The sequence below is a fragment of the Artibeus jamaicensis genome, unplaced genomic scaffold, assembly GCF_021234435.1.
Source record: "Artibeus jamaicensis isolate MK-2021 breed Jamaican fruit bat unplaced genomic scaffold, CSHL_Jam_final contig_887, whole genome shotgun sequence".
In the NCBI taxonomy this organism is placed as follows: Eukaryota; Metazoa; Chordata; class Mammalia; order Chiroptera; family Phyllostomidae; genus Artibeus; species Artibeus jamaicensis.
In genome coordinates, this window is record NW_026522003.1 from 768,735 (window position 1) to 783,962 (window position 15,228).

Consider the following 15,228-nt stretch of genomic DNA (forward strand, 5'->3'; position numbering starts at 1 on the left):
AATGAAAACCAACTACTTTGTGAGGTAGTAGAAAGAAAACTTGGCTGAAAGTCAAGAAATCTAAATCCAGACCCTGGCTCTGCTACTCACAAGCTGGTGAACTTGGGCTGTCCACTTCACTCACCTAAGCAGGTTTCCTCATGCAAATTAGGATGCTGGCCCATGTGTTAACCACATGTACTAAGTGCCTTCTATATGCTATACACTATGAGAAATGTTTTAAATTTTTTATTTATTGATTGATTTTTTTGAGAGAGAGGGCTAGAGAGAAAGACTTCAATGTATTGTTCCACTTATTTATGTATTCACTGGTTGATTCTTAAATGTGCCCTAACCAGGGACTGAACCCATAACCTTGGTGTACACAGACAATGCTCTAACCAACTGAGCCATCTGGCCAGGGTTAGAAATGCTTTATATATCATTCTTCATAAAAACCCTATGAAGTAGTTATTATATTCATTTTGCAAATGAAGTAACCAAGGCTCAGAGAGGATAGGTGACTGGCCAAAAGTCCTGCAGCTAGAAAGTGGTTGACTTTCAAGGTCGGTTTTTTTCAGATTCCAAAACCCATTAAGCCATATGCCATCGTTAAACAACTTCCAACCTCCCTTTCATCTCTAATGCTCTGGAATTTCTTGAATGACCCCTCATTGTCACTTTTTGTAAAAATTTTTATTTACTTATTTTTAGAGAGAGGGGGGAGGGAGGGTGAAAGAGGAGAAAATCAGTATGTGGTGGCCTCTTGAGCGCCCCCTACTGGGGACCTGGCCCACAGCCCAGGCAAGTGCCCTGATTGAGAATCAGGGCCAGCAACACTTTGGTTCTCAGGCCACTACTCAGTCCACTGAGCCACATAAGCCAGGACCTCACCATCACTTTTTATTTCCTTCATCAGTTCATGGCATCAAGATCTGGAAGCTAAATTACCCAACTTTCACTTTCCATGGTCACGGAGGCAAACAGTCCAAATTATTCAAGGATTCCAGATCCCAGGGCTGAAAGAGGCCTCTTACACATTTACTCTTCCATTTACTCACCCAGGAGAAAAATCAAGGAAGGCCTTAAGGAATAGAAGGCTTCCCAAATTCGTCTGTCTCCTTTCCTTTTTCTCAAATGGCTATTAAGGCAACTGAACCTGTTAATGTATAGCAAATGATATTTATTTCTTCTAATACTTTTATGTTAGTATTGTTTATTTATTTTTCTTTGTTGTTTTCCTATTCCTATGTATGTGATCCAAAAGTCAGTAGTGCTTGAAGTTGTCCACGCCGCTTCACACAGGCAGGCTTGTTTTCTCTGTGGGTGTAGCCAAGGCTGCCCTGCCATCAAATGCCTGCTCATGATGTCACCCTGACACCCATGATGTCAGGCAACAAGGTAACCTGACACACCCTCTAAACAGATGGCAAAAAGGGGAAAATAACAGCTACTAAACAAAGTATTAGAACAGAAGAATAAGCAATTTTTTAAAACAAAGTGATATATAATCCTTAAACTTGCCTCTCCTTGTGCCAAAAAATAATTGAGAGAAGCCGTTCTGGCTATAAGCAGGGTTATGCTTAAACAATTCCTGGCATATGAACCACTGCAAACGGGAGACACAAACAGCATGAAGATGTGCCAGAAGAGACACAAGATTAGACAATCAGACTCTTAAAAAAAAGTCTTATGTATCTCAGAGAACAGGTCTAGGACAGAGGTCAGAAATAATAGGGGAAAAGTTACCCTAGAGTTTCATCAAAAGAGGTCTGTCAATATTTGGCTTCTTCTGCAAGAGACCATCCAGAAGAAGCAATTAACATAAAACAAATTCACGGGAAGAGCTGCACTGTGACTGTGCTGGTGAGGGAAATGCCACTGTCTCACACAGCCGGGGAAGCTCAAACCGGGTTCGACTTGTGGAGGGCAGTCTCAGGCTCCATGAACATTCCAAAATTCTATCTAGAAGTTCCATTCTGGGCATTTATGAAAAAGATAACTCAACATTCTTTACAGTAGCAGTGTTTATAATAATTCCCATCCTTGGGGAAGTAGTTACATAAACCATACACACAGTCATTAAAAAACTGAGAAAGATCTTTAGGTAGAGACATGGTAAGATTTTCAAATTAAGATAAAAGAACAAGTTCTAAATTCCCTGTATATAGTATGTTCCCATTATTGTAAAATAAAACTACAAACACACACAAAACCATATGTCTCTGTAAATCCCTAAATGCAGGAGAAAGGGTCCAGAAGGTGCACAATTGATACAGTGGTAACATATTTGGTAACAGTGGTTGTAAGAACTGAGGGAGTAAGGACCAAAGGGGTTTCTCCTATCTTTACTGTTTGGAATTTGTTTTAGAAATGTATTCCTGTCCAGTGAATAATGACAAAAATACCCCCCAACCATGAAACTGAACTAAAATATAAAGGCTACCTTTATATATGAAATGAAAGATGTCCAAGATGTTTTTAGTGAAAAAAGCAAGTTACCAGGCGCCAGGCATAGTATAATATCATGATGAGGGTGAGAGGGAAGAAGGGAATGAAGCCAGCCTGGAAAAGAGGCCTGAGTTATAATCTTCATTCTGTCACCTCATGGTCCCTTGACCATGGGCTAGCAGCTTAATCTTTCCAAAGCCTTGGTTTAAGAATTAACTAGCAGCCCTGGCTGGTGTAGCTCAGTGGATTGAGCGTGGGCCTGCGAACCACACAATCCCGGTTTGATTCCCAGTCAGGGCACATTCCTGGGTTGCAGGCCAGTTCCCTGCAGGCCAGTTCCCAACAGGGGACGCACAAAAAAAAAGGCAACCATACATTGATGTTTCTCTCCCTCTTTCCTTTCCCCCCTTCCCCTCTAAAGATAAATAAATAAAATCTTAAAAATAAAAAAAGAATTAACTAGCATATAGGGTGCTATTGGGTTTAAGTGAGAATGTGAGAATGCTTTGCATGCAACCTGGCAGAGATAAACACTCAGTAAATGGTAGCCATGATTTGTATTAATAACAATAAATTAAGCATCAAAAATTAGATCCCTGAGATCATTTCAAAGAAAATGTATGATACCTGATTACGATTTAGTCTTAACACTAATCATTATTATTTTTTAAATTACTAATTCTGTGAGTTTCAGTCATTAAATTTTAGAACTGGAAAGGACCCTAAGAGTTCATCTAACTCGGTGCTTCCCAAATCTGGCTGCACAGTAGAATTAGCAAGGAAGCTTTAGAGGGTAAAAAAAGGCTAAGACTCCACTAGTCTAATCCATTAGACTGGATTAGAATTTCTGAGAGGTGGGAATCGAATAAGCTCTATTTTTTACAAGTCTTTTGTATTTCCACATGGGTTTATACAGGCACAGAACACCTCTGGGGAAGGGAAATGAGGGATAAAAGTGGAAGGAAATTCACTGTATTCCCTTTGTAGTGTTTAAACTTTTCAGCTATTCAAAAATAAACTCTTTTAAGAAATTAAATAATAGTAGGCTCCTTTAGGTGGATCTAATGCAGTCAATCCACAGACCAGAATGGGGGGTCCTCATCCTTTGCTCCAGAAATTCCACTTCAGAAAATTACAAAGATTTCTGTATAAAGATGTAGGTAACCATCATAGAAGAAAAACCAGCAACAAAAAGCCTGGTAACATCTTAAATGTCTAACAAAAAAATGGCTTTATAAATTATGGTATATCCATAATGAAATACCACATACTCATTTTTTTAAATTTTGTATTTACTTTTTAGAGCAAGAGAACAGGTGGGAGAAAAAGAGGGAGAGAAACATCGCTGTGCAGGAGAGATACATCAATGGGTTGGTGCCTCTCACATGTATCCAATGAAGCACCTGGCCGGCAACCCAGGCACATACACTGACTGAGAATTGAACTGGCGAACTTTCTGTTCACAGGCCAGCACTCAATCCACTGAGTCACACTAGCCAGGGTTCACATGTTCATTATTTTTTTTATCTGATTTTTAATAGCCTAGGAAAATGTGACACAATGTTAAGTGAACAAAACAGGACATGAATGTATGAATGGCTTAATCATAATTTGAGTGGGAAGATAGTGGAAAATGGTTATAAAAAAGTGAAAGGAGCCTTTTCAGGTATAGCTCAGTAGGTTGGGTGTCATCCCTCAGGCGAAGGTCGCAGGTTCAATTCCTGGCCAAGGTGCATGCCTGGGTTGTAGGTTCAGTCCCCGGTGCCCTGGTTGGGGCATGTACTAGAGGCAACCAATCAATGTTTCTCTCTCACATCAATGAGAGAAAGTTCTCTCCTTCTCCCTCCCTTTCCCTCTCTCTAAAAATATAAATAAGTTTATGGCCCTGGCTGGTGTAGCCCAATGGACTGAGCATGGGCTTGCAAACCAGACAATCACGGTTCGATTCCCAGTCAGGGCACATTCCTGGGTTGCAGGCCGCTTCCCTGCAGGCCAATTCCCAGCAGGGGATGCACGAAAGGCAACCATACATTGATGTTTCTCTCCCTCTCTCCTTCCCTTCCCCTCTAAAGATAAATAAATAAAATGTTAAAAAAAAATATATACATATATATATATATGTATATGTATATATATAAAAATAAGTTTAAAGAGTGAAAGGAGCCCTGGCTGGTGTGGCTCAGTGGATCAAGTGCCAGCCTGTGAACCAAAGGGTCATCGGTTCCATTCCCAGTCAGGGCATGCTCCTGGGATGCGGGCCAGGTCCCCAGTTGAGGGATCAGGGGTTACTGTGGTCCCCAGTGGCTTACCGTGAAAGGTAACTACACACTGATGTTTTTCTCCCTTTCTTTCCCTCTCTCTAAAAATAAATAAACAAAATCTTAAAATAAATAAAAAACATGAAAGTAAATACAATACATTTAAAAACAAGCCTGTGACCTTTTCTCTCCACTCCACTGCCTCTCCCCAGCCCTGGCCCCTCTTTAGGAACTAGCGTCAAATCCCACTGAGGAGCCCAAGCACCATTATCCTGTCTAGTGACCCACCTCACTCATCACATAATTATCTTGCGCTCCATCATGCTCATTGTAACTTTAAAAAATAGAAGCTCCCTTCAGAGGACAAATATTTGCCATAACTAGGAATGTCACAGATTCTGAAGCAACATTTATTCCCTGATATATGGCTGTATGTTAAACAACACAGTTGAATAGTTGCAAGCACCTAAAGCTTTGGGCTAGAGTTCACCCTAAAGATGTGGTTTCTACCTTTAAGGACCTACAATCCCTGTGGACAGACAGGACACATACATAAAAAAGAGTAAGTAATAATGTAAGAGGACACAAAAGCAGTACAGGCGATAGGTGCTGAAGAAGTTCATGCACATCTGCACACATACACACAGTTATTGCACTTTATTGAATACATCTTTTTTCCCCTGAATCAAAATATAAACCCCTTCGATGAAGTTCTCTTATTCTTATTTTTGTATCTAAACCTAATGAATGCCTAGTGTGCCCGACAGATAGTAGGTACTTCATAAATGTTTTTAATTACTCATACTCTATGCTCCACACAGTTAAATGCAATTACTTTTTGAGTGAATTAATATTTTAGTATGAATAATAGCAGAGAATGCCATCTAAGTGAACAGTGGTTAGGGGTGTAGACAAGACAGTACTTGCTCCCAGTGTAGTTCAGGCGGATAAAAGCTGGGAAACGCTGGTGTGACTGCCATCAAGAGGCTCTGCTAACCTAGCAGACTCCTCCCAGACTTCAGTTCTTAGTGGGGGACCAGACGGGGAGAATCTAGATTTGTGCTGAATATAGTCTTCTTTTCTTTTCAGAGGAGAAAGCAATGACAAGCAAGCTGTCCCTCTTTTTTTTCAGTGACCTTAATGGAAAAAGTCGTGCCAGCATTACCCTTGTCAAATAATACCCCAACTTCCCTTCTGCTCCACATATAACTCCAACCGTTCTCTGGTCGCCTCACCCCTTAGTCAAGGACGGAAGCCATGCCAGCTGTCAGACAGGCACCCTTCTAAGTCCTGGCTAGGACTCAGCAACCCAAACCTCCCGGGGCAGTAATTATCTAATTTGAAGAGAAGATTCATCCCTAAAAACTTGGCAGGACCACAAAGAGCAAATTCAAAGTTCACCCTGAATGAAATAAGGGAATGGAAAAGGAATCCTGAGTTTTCCCATCCTAGATTTTCTTGGTTCTCCAGGACATAGTACACACTTAAAGATTAATATTTGTCTATTAAGAAAAAAAAAAACCTTCAAAGTTCATCACTTCCCCTAGCTTTGGGCAAACTTTAACCATTCTAGACAGATAAGAATTTATCTCTCCAAGAGTTCCTTCAGCAGAGCTGCCATGGCCTTGCAAGGAGGAAGTTCTCCTTCAATTCTAACCTAAGGCACTGCTATTAAAACTGAGATTTATTTCTTTAGAAGACATTTAAGGCAGCAAATTAGCATCCTCTGTACCATTATGTCTCAGGTTATTCATGCATGCTAATGTTGGAGAGACCCACAGCTCTACCTCTAATCTTTAGAGGCTCAACGACACTCTAATTTCTTCCATGTTAATATCCAATTATTTTCCTTTTTAATAGATTCCACTCTCCATGACTTCCACTGTGTCTCTTCATGCCTTTCTCAGGTTTCTTTCCATTCTTACGGTTCCTTATCCTCATCAACCTTTTATTCCTCTTTCCTCTACATTCCCATCCCTGAATCTCCTATTCTAAATGGACAGAAGCCTTGCTTTACCACCCCCTACTTTTCTGACCCCGTATTCTTCCCTGTAGGAATGTTTAATTAGCATGTGGGATTTAATTAATTCAGCAGCTAATTAAAAATGGGAGAGGAAGGGTAGAAGAGGAGGAGGGTGGGAGAGCTCGCTCGCCTCAGTGCAGAAGGCACCACAGATGGTTCTGGGTTGGCTGGCACCATGCCACCGCCCTCCAACCCCCTCCACCCAACAGCGCACACAGCGAGGGGGGAGGGGCAAAAGTGAGGGGCATAGACTGGCAGAGCCACTAGACAGACTCATTCAGTCCTGCCGCTGCTTTGTCCTGGGAAGAGACAGAAGGAAAGGGCAAACAAGAGAAAGGGAGGGAGAAACGTGACAGACACACACTCAGGAAGAGCAAAAGAAGCGGGCGTTGGAACCGAATGACACCTCTCCTCTTCAACACTGGAAGAAGTGAAGAGCGTCTTCATCCCAAAAGCAAGTCAACATCTTGGTATTCTAAGGACCACTGAAAACAAGATGGAAAAAGATAGCCACTGATCCTCTGGAAAAAAATTGATAGCTTACTCTGACCACCAGGGACCCACTCTGCAGCCATTCTTCCCATACCACGCTGCTTCCTCAGCATGAACAGGAAAGAGCGCTACTGAAAATGAAAGATGGGGAGTGGCAGGAGTGGACACAGATGGGCGATGGTGAGCAAGTGGACGAGAGGAGACTTAAAGGAAGAGGAATGAAGGGAGTACATGAGAAGGGAAGGGAGCAATGGGAGAAGGTGAAGGAGAAGAAATAAATAATGGAGAAGGAAGAGGAGAAGTCAGGGGCAGAGCCATGCTTTGTTTGCCAAGATGGATAAAGAGGGCCGGAGTGTCTGTGCAGAGGACTTCCACATACTGACCCCGCCTGGCCTAGGCCAGGTGGAAGGGGAATGGCAGCACTGCAGGGCGGGGGCAGGCGCAGATCCTTCTGAGGGTTAACCAAAGTGCCGGAGACAGGGAATATCCTGCAGCACCTTCCTAAATACTGAATATTTCTGCCAAACCAGGAATTTACCAAAAGCAATGGAGAAAAACTTCCAAATGAACAAAAAAGGAGGCTAGGATGACAGGAGGCTGCAGAATCTGCTTCCAGGAGCTCCAGCGGGGAGATGGGTGAGGAATGGGATTTTCAGCAGCACCCAGCTGGCACTGTAAGGGTGTCAGCTGATTCTGAGGGAAATACCCCACGAGGGCAATGATTGATTTAAGGATCTGAGGGACAAGAAAGAGAGGAAAAGCTGGGTTTCAGAAAGGACCCCTTGGGCAGGAAGCATCTAGGAAGCTTTGGAGCTTACAGCCTTGGGAGGGGATGAAGGAGGGCGAAAAGGAAGGCTGCCATCAGTGATAGATTCTATAAAACTTGACTGAAAGAAACCGAGGAGGGTGTGAAGCCAGATGAAGCTTTTCTGGTGTTAACTGCCATAGAGCTGAGTGCAATGGTAGATAAGGGTCATCATAGCAAAGAGACAGGGTTTTCCTGGCTAGGAATTCTGATTTGATGTCTTTACCACCTAGGGCTTCCTGTAAGAGCTAGCAGTGAGTGAATCAAAACTGGAAGAGAGGAAGTGGAAACTCAGTGGCTTTTTATTCTCCAGAACTCACCTGGGGGGCTAAAGCCAAGGCTGGCAGATGAGACAAAGCAGTTCTCAGAGTAAGTTGCTATAGACTTGGTCAGAATGGAAATATATGAATGCTTTCTGAGTTTATTTTCTAGTCTAGATTTCAATTAACAATAAAAACTATAAGAACATTTATTAATATAGCCACAATGATGGCTTTACACTAGAAATTCTGTAAGATTTAGGATTAGCAGCGCTAGTAGGAGAAAATAGGTGGTCCAGAGAGCCTTTGTTAGTTTTAATGGTCCTACAGACTGGAGTTAGTTGCAAATGAGCAGAGTCCAGAGTTTCCAGCATCCAGCCCAAGATATTTTTGAGGGGAAAAAGCTGAGGGGAAGGGGTATATTAGTTAGCAGGAAGGTCAAATCAAACCTGAAATGGAAAATAGAAGCCAGGGCTGTGGAAATCTCCTACCTTGGCACTGTCTCAGCAGCTCCGGCAAGCTGGACTGTATGATACCCAAGGGGAATGCCAACCCCTTTTTGGTGAGCCCGGCACCTCACCTGGCTACGCACCCCCTCTCCCACCTCAAATGCTTTCCCTTGGCAGTCCTGCCGAGGCTGGCTTAGACACAGAACCTGACCTGCTGGGGGTGAAATGGGAACATTGGTTTCCTGGGGATTGTTAACAGAAAGTCTAGATGTCCAAGAGGATATAGGTTCAAATGCTTGCTTTGCTAATGGTTTATCTGTACAGTTTTGGATAAATCACTCCCCTCATAGGGCCTGAGTGGAAATAAACAAAAATCAACCAATTTTAGATAGCACCCAACAAAGAAATAGTTACAACTTAATGTATAAGTTTCTTCTGTAGAAAAGTATTAAAGCTAGAAAACCCTATCGCTCGCTGCAACAAATATTTATTGAGCCTTGCTTTTAAGAGAGGGACCTTAACAGGGACCACTGTGTATATCACATGAGTCCATGACCCTAACTAGAGTGGCCTGAATAGGACAAGAGAAGTCTCTAAACAAAGAGGCCAGAGGCCCACATGCCTCCCCAATGTACATGCATGCCTTAGGAAGGCAAGACAGGCAGGCAAAAGAGAGGTTTCTACAGGCACCCCCAAGGCTCAGATAATAAAGAGAAGGGTATGGTGTTCTGGCCCATTTTTCCCTGTGGCTCCTTCAGGGGCTCTGCTGGGCAGGCCAGTTCTGCCTCTTCACAGTGTAGAAGTCAGCCTTGGCACACACATGCTGGGGAGGTGGAAGCCAGACATAAAGCTACAGAAAACCTCCTCATACCAGGGAATGAGGAAAGCGGCCACACTGTCCATGTTGCAGATAATTCCAAGGCAAAGACAGCACTATTACCCAGGGAGTTACTGTGACGCTATTACTAATCCATAAAAGTAAGTCAATAAGAGAAAATTAGCCATCCTAGAAATTGATAACTTTACAGACAACAACACTGCTGAGTTAGCTGAGGGGTCATATTGGTCACTTAACGAATAACCTCCAGATAAAATTAAACAAGGCAGGGCCAGAGCTAGGATAATGGTCTGATGAGTTTGGGCTACATTCTGGAAAGACAAAACAATAAAGGGAGCTATGGCTGAGTGGGACAACCATGTAAACTTGGCCGAGATAAAGGACAGAACGGAGTAACAGAAGGAGGAGGCAGGTTACAAGTGCTAAGATCCCGCAGACAATACTGTGCTTGGCGGTGTCCTGAGAGCCAAGGGTGCCCACCACATGCCCCAGCTGCCCTAGCAAGAACCTTCTGAGGACTCGAGAGATCAGTAGCAGGACATTTCATGAGAAACCACAGAACAGCTTTCAGAGTACGGTTTTTCCTACGAAGTCTTCGAAATACAGGATAACAAAAGCAGAGCAATCCTTAGCAACTGAAACCAAAGTTTTTGGATGAAGCCCTTATTATCTCAATTCTCGTGATTCCCTATCTTGCATTTTCCAAAATGTGGAATGAAATTCTATAAATTCAGATAACACAGTGTCCCTTGGCAGCTGAACTCTCACTATCCAAATCCAGGAAGTGAATAGATTTGAAGAGCAAAGGATTCCTTTACTTCCCCATTTCCACTCACTTCCCTCACAGTGCCTCACCATGCTCCTGATCTAGCCCTCGACACTGACACCCAAGTTCCCCTCACCCTGTTTTCTTCTAGCCCACTCTCGCCTACAGCCCCTTTTCATTAGAAGAGTCACCTGCAAGATGCCAAAGGTAGAAGAGATCAAGAAAAACAGTAGGAAACAGTGCAGATTTTAGATTGGGCTGTAAGATGAAAACCCTGCAGACAGACAGAGAGAGAGAGAGAGAGAAAGAAATAGAGACAGATAAAGCAAGAGAGCTGGAACGGGGGGAGGGGAAGAAGATGGCACTGCGGAAAAAAGAGCGCCACAAAATTAATTTGAGGAAGGGAACAGTAGAGGAGACGCTAGTGGAATAACAATCAGGCAGTAGAGGGCTGGGGAGAGCGGGTGGGCGCCAGAGGGTGGGGAGGAATGGTGCTGGAGTGGAGGCCCCTGTACGAAGAGCAGCAGCAGCACCACCTATGGGCATGGTGAAGGGTTACAGACAGCAACAAAAGAGGCCCCGGCTGGGCACGGGAGTCTGGGGTGCAGGTGGGGAGGGAGAAACCACGGCTTGTGCCCTTCAGACCCCTCAGTTACACAACACACAGGCTATAAGAATAAATTCTATATGGTTCTCCTGGGAGGAAAGGGACTTAACAAGGTGAGGGAGGGAGGACAGAGAACTCCTGGCTTTTTCCTTTCCAAAGAGTTTTCCCCCTCAGAATTCAGGCAGTAGAAAGGAAAGGGGTATTCAGAAAGGAATATGTGCACCTACTTCTCCTTTCATTAGCTTGAGAAAGGATTTCATCTTTATTTCCAAGTGATTTTCTTTCCCCACTGGATGTGGGAGTACAGCTCCCTCCCTGGAGCACGGATGCCCCTCATTCAGCTGCTTCCTCCCAGCATAGCCTTGCAACTCCCAACCATCATTAGAAAGCCCCAGGGAGCCACCACGCTCCAAGAAGGAGAGGGAAGAGTCCCCCCACCCGTCAAACAGACCTGGGGGTGGGAGGAGTGGGGTGGAAAGAATGAGAGAATGTAAACTGCTCTGCAGAAGGGAGGGGAGAAATGTGATCAGTGGTATTTGTTGTGCTTCCAAGGAGGAAGGATCCTTCACATTTTTAATAATAATAAATACATGAGGACAGATTTGCCAGCATTGCTCTGGCTCCTTGGGAAGTGTGGGGGAGGGGAGCCAATGCAGCTGCAGCAAAGACCGGTACCTCCCCTCCCCTCCCCCACTAGATAGGCTCAGTACTGCAGCAGCCTCCCCCGCCCCTCCCCCCCAGTCCTCACCATCACAGCCCACCCCTTCCACGATCCCTTCACACAGCCCTGCCTCTCCCTCCTCTGCTTCTCCCCCTCTCTCTACTCCCCCCAACTCTAGACTCGATTCTTTCAGCACTGGTGCTCATTTAATAGTCTTACCCCAACTCTCAGAAGCCCCAGCACCCACACACTACTCCCTCAATCCTGAGGCCCCTCCCTCTTTCCTACCACTCGCTTCACAGCTGACAGCAATCTCCCCACTCCAATACCCTCACAGAAGTGATCCAGTACCTATCAGCATTTCCTAAATTCCAATAAAAAGGATTGCATTCCCCCCATTTTTACCTCAGCCTCCTTCCTCACAACCTTAAATATAACGGCCATCAAATGTGCTTGTGTTCAGGGGGTGCCAGGGCCTCCAGACTAGGTGACTACTGCCACCTATTGACCCAAATTTGTTCAAGATAGACCTTTAATACACTTCTTACACAGTGATGCTGTTATTTCAAAAGCATCAATAGCTTAAACATGCAAAGGCATGGCTCTTGGGGTTTCTCTGAGACCCTCTGAACAATGAGATCAAAGAAATACAAAAGCAAGACTGGGCAGAGAGCCAGCACAATGATGCCTCCCTCCATGCAGAGGCGAAAGAGGCTGAGCCCAAGGAATGAAAAAGCAACTTTAAGTCTTCTCAAGGGTCTGTAACCAAAGAAGAGTAGGAGACAGTTTTTCCTCAATGACTGTTAAAACCCTGTGCATCACAATATGAGTGATGTTACCAATAGAGCAGAAGGCAGGATTTCACTCATTTGATTCTGTTAAGTTGGCCAAACCATTGGGTAAGTCTACACATGAATCTGAGGTTTATACAACTAACAGACCCCCAGGAAGGATGGGGACACTTGGGACTACTGTTTACATTCACTCAAATCCGTACCAATCAGAAATGGAGCCTGGAAAGCTAAACTGAGCTCTGCAAAAGGGCAGGTCTACACATACAGCTCAACTCATTAGTTTAGCTGTGTACTTTCACCAACCTAAAAAGAGGAATGAGCTTGAACTCTCCATGGTGCTGAAAAGGGACATAATCAGGCCATGCTTTCCTTATTAAGCAAAACATATCTTTCTAAAAAGGCATCCATGAAAACTACGTGAACTCCTGGCAGAAGTTTCTCCAAGCCTTCATAAAATCGTAACAAAAGCTTTAGAGGCAAAAACAGGTCTTGGTCAAACCCTCTTCCTTACCGCCCCCCCCCAGATGAAAATACCAAGGCAGAGATGCTAACTTACTCGTCCAGAACAAAGCCAAGACTCTTTATCATCATATGAAAAAACTGAACAGGTGCTCATGTGCACTAATGATAAACATTCTCATGACCACTGGGAAGGAATGATCTGTTGTTAGCACCGCACTGAGGAAATCTGACATTCATGTGGTCTGAACGATCATAACTGAATTTGTGAGCAGGACTGAGAAAGAAGGAAAATAATGGCCATAAAGAAACCCTCAAATCCTAAGTCTCAAGTCCCTTGCTCTGCTACCGTGCTCTTCAAACTACATTCTGTGGTATTCTAAAGGTTCCTTGGAGCTCCTCAGACATCTCGGGGAAAGAGGGCCATGAGAACATGGAGCTGTAGGACCCCTCATGCCCACTTCAACAAAAGTAACCTCCTGTATGCCTGTTTTACACACTGAAAATTCATGTAACACTTTATCAACAATGTACTCTAAACATTGATGACTCTGGGGCAAATATTCTCAGATATTGTTCAACTTTTTGTTGGAAACCTCTTTCAAATAATGCCTGTCACCTGTGAGGGCAGGGACAACAAGATGTCCTGGGATTACAAGACTGAACTGAATTAATATAAGGTCCACAAAGGGAGGGAGGAATTTTTGTCTGTTCAGTTTACTGCTACACCAAGAGGCCAAAACAGTGTCTGGAACTTATGGTTTCCTTTTAGGCAAGTCCTGGAATAGAAATGAGCAGCAGGGAGGGGAGAGCTTGAGGTTATAAACTACCCACCAGTCTACGGCCATACCACCGTGAACGTGCCCGATCTCGTCTGATCTCGGAAGCTAAGCAGGGTCGGGCCTGGTTAGTACTTGGATGGGAGAACTACCCACCAATATTATTATTTTTTTAATTCTGAAGACTTTCATAACTCAGGACACTTGAGGTCCTCCATCCTCCATGTTGCACAAGCACTGGTAGTAACCTTGGCCAAATAACCTGAGTCTCAGTTTCCTCATTAATAATATAGAGATGACATATATTTTATAAGGATTAAGTGTAAAGCACTTAGCTCAGTATGTAACACAAAGTAAGAGCTTACAAAAATTTTTAAAAGGAATCTCCTTTCTGTTGGCAGTTCTTAAAATCCAAAATTTTTTAATAAATTAGAAGCAAAAACAATAGTCCTAAGCAAATGTAGTAGTCCTAAAGCATTTTTTTTTACTGACCCTCTTGTTCAGTTAGTCCAGCCAGAAAGGCAAAAGAATCTCTAAGTCTGTTCTTGTGCCTCTTTGCTTGGTTTCATTCAAGGACACAGAAGTATGAGGGCCCTGGGCATGTCAGGCTCTCAGAGAACACGGAGCTGCCAGGGACTAATAGAGGACCCAGAAGGAAGGCATTTTGGTGTCATCCATGAGGAACAGCGTTAGGCTCTTTGGTTTGGACAGAATCTCAGAGATTGTCTAACACACATATTTTTCAGCTAAGAAAAATGAAAGACCAGAGATGTTAAGTGATTTGCCCAAGATCACAGTTAACAAAAAACATTACTAGGCTGTCTTCTAACAACTTTCTACCAGGATGCTGCTGAATGAAAACAGACCTCCACCCAATCAAGCAGACCAATAGATATCCAAATTCATAGGAATCACAACCAACAAGGTTTTAGTGAAGCAATGACCCAAATTATAACCCTCTTCATGACACTACCCAGGAAGGTCGGACTTCAAAATCAGGTATTCATGAGACCCCCAAGGCTTTAAACTCCAATGAATTAACTCTACAGATTCCTCAGCTTCTCTCTTCTCATCCCTCTTTTCACTTTCTGTATTATCCAAGGCCTGAGGGATCTCTCACTGACAGGCCATTCTCTGAAGAGAACAGAAGATCTCAGGTACATAACTCCCACCAGTCTCCAGACTTGGGAAGACATTTCTGTGAGAATTTCACTCTTTTGGTCTTTAAGCTAGGAACGTGCTTTCTGCCTGCTTGCTGGAATTCTTCTGCAAGCTGTTTCTAAAAGAGCTGGCCTTTACTGACTGGTAAACTGAAGCCTTAGTTGAAAGAAGGTCAGAGAGGCTAAAAAACACAAGATTAGACTGACTCTTTACACTCCAGTCTTCTCATTCATTCTACTACTCTCTGCAGATTAACTCTCAATAGGTAAGCTAAGATCAGTCCTGTGTTCATGCTATTTTAGAAAGAAAAAAAAAAGGCAGAGAAGTGGTGACAAGAGTTAACTTTCACTGATGAGGGAAGGTTCTAGCTTGCTTTGGATTAGTAAACACCAACTGAACTTTTCTGAACCACTAATGCCACCTGGTGGCCAGCAAGATTATAAAAC

General features: G+C 43.6%; 1 protein-coding gene across 6 annotated transcripts in view; it reads right to left on the bottom strand.

Moving 5' to 3' along the window:
* The window catches only part of NGDN (neuroguidin), a 78,797-nt gene that overhangs the window by 12,250 nt on the left and 51,319 nt on the right, over nt 1-15,228 (bottom strand). The gene's annotated exons all lie outside the window — the stretch shown is intronic.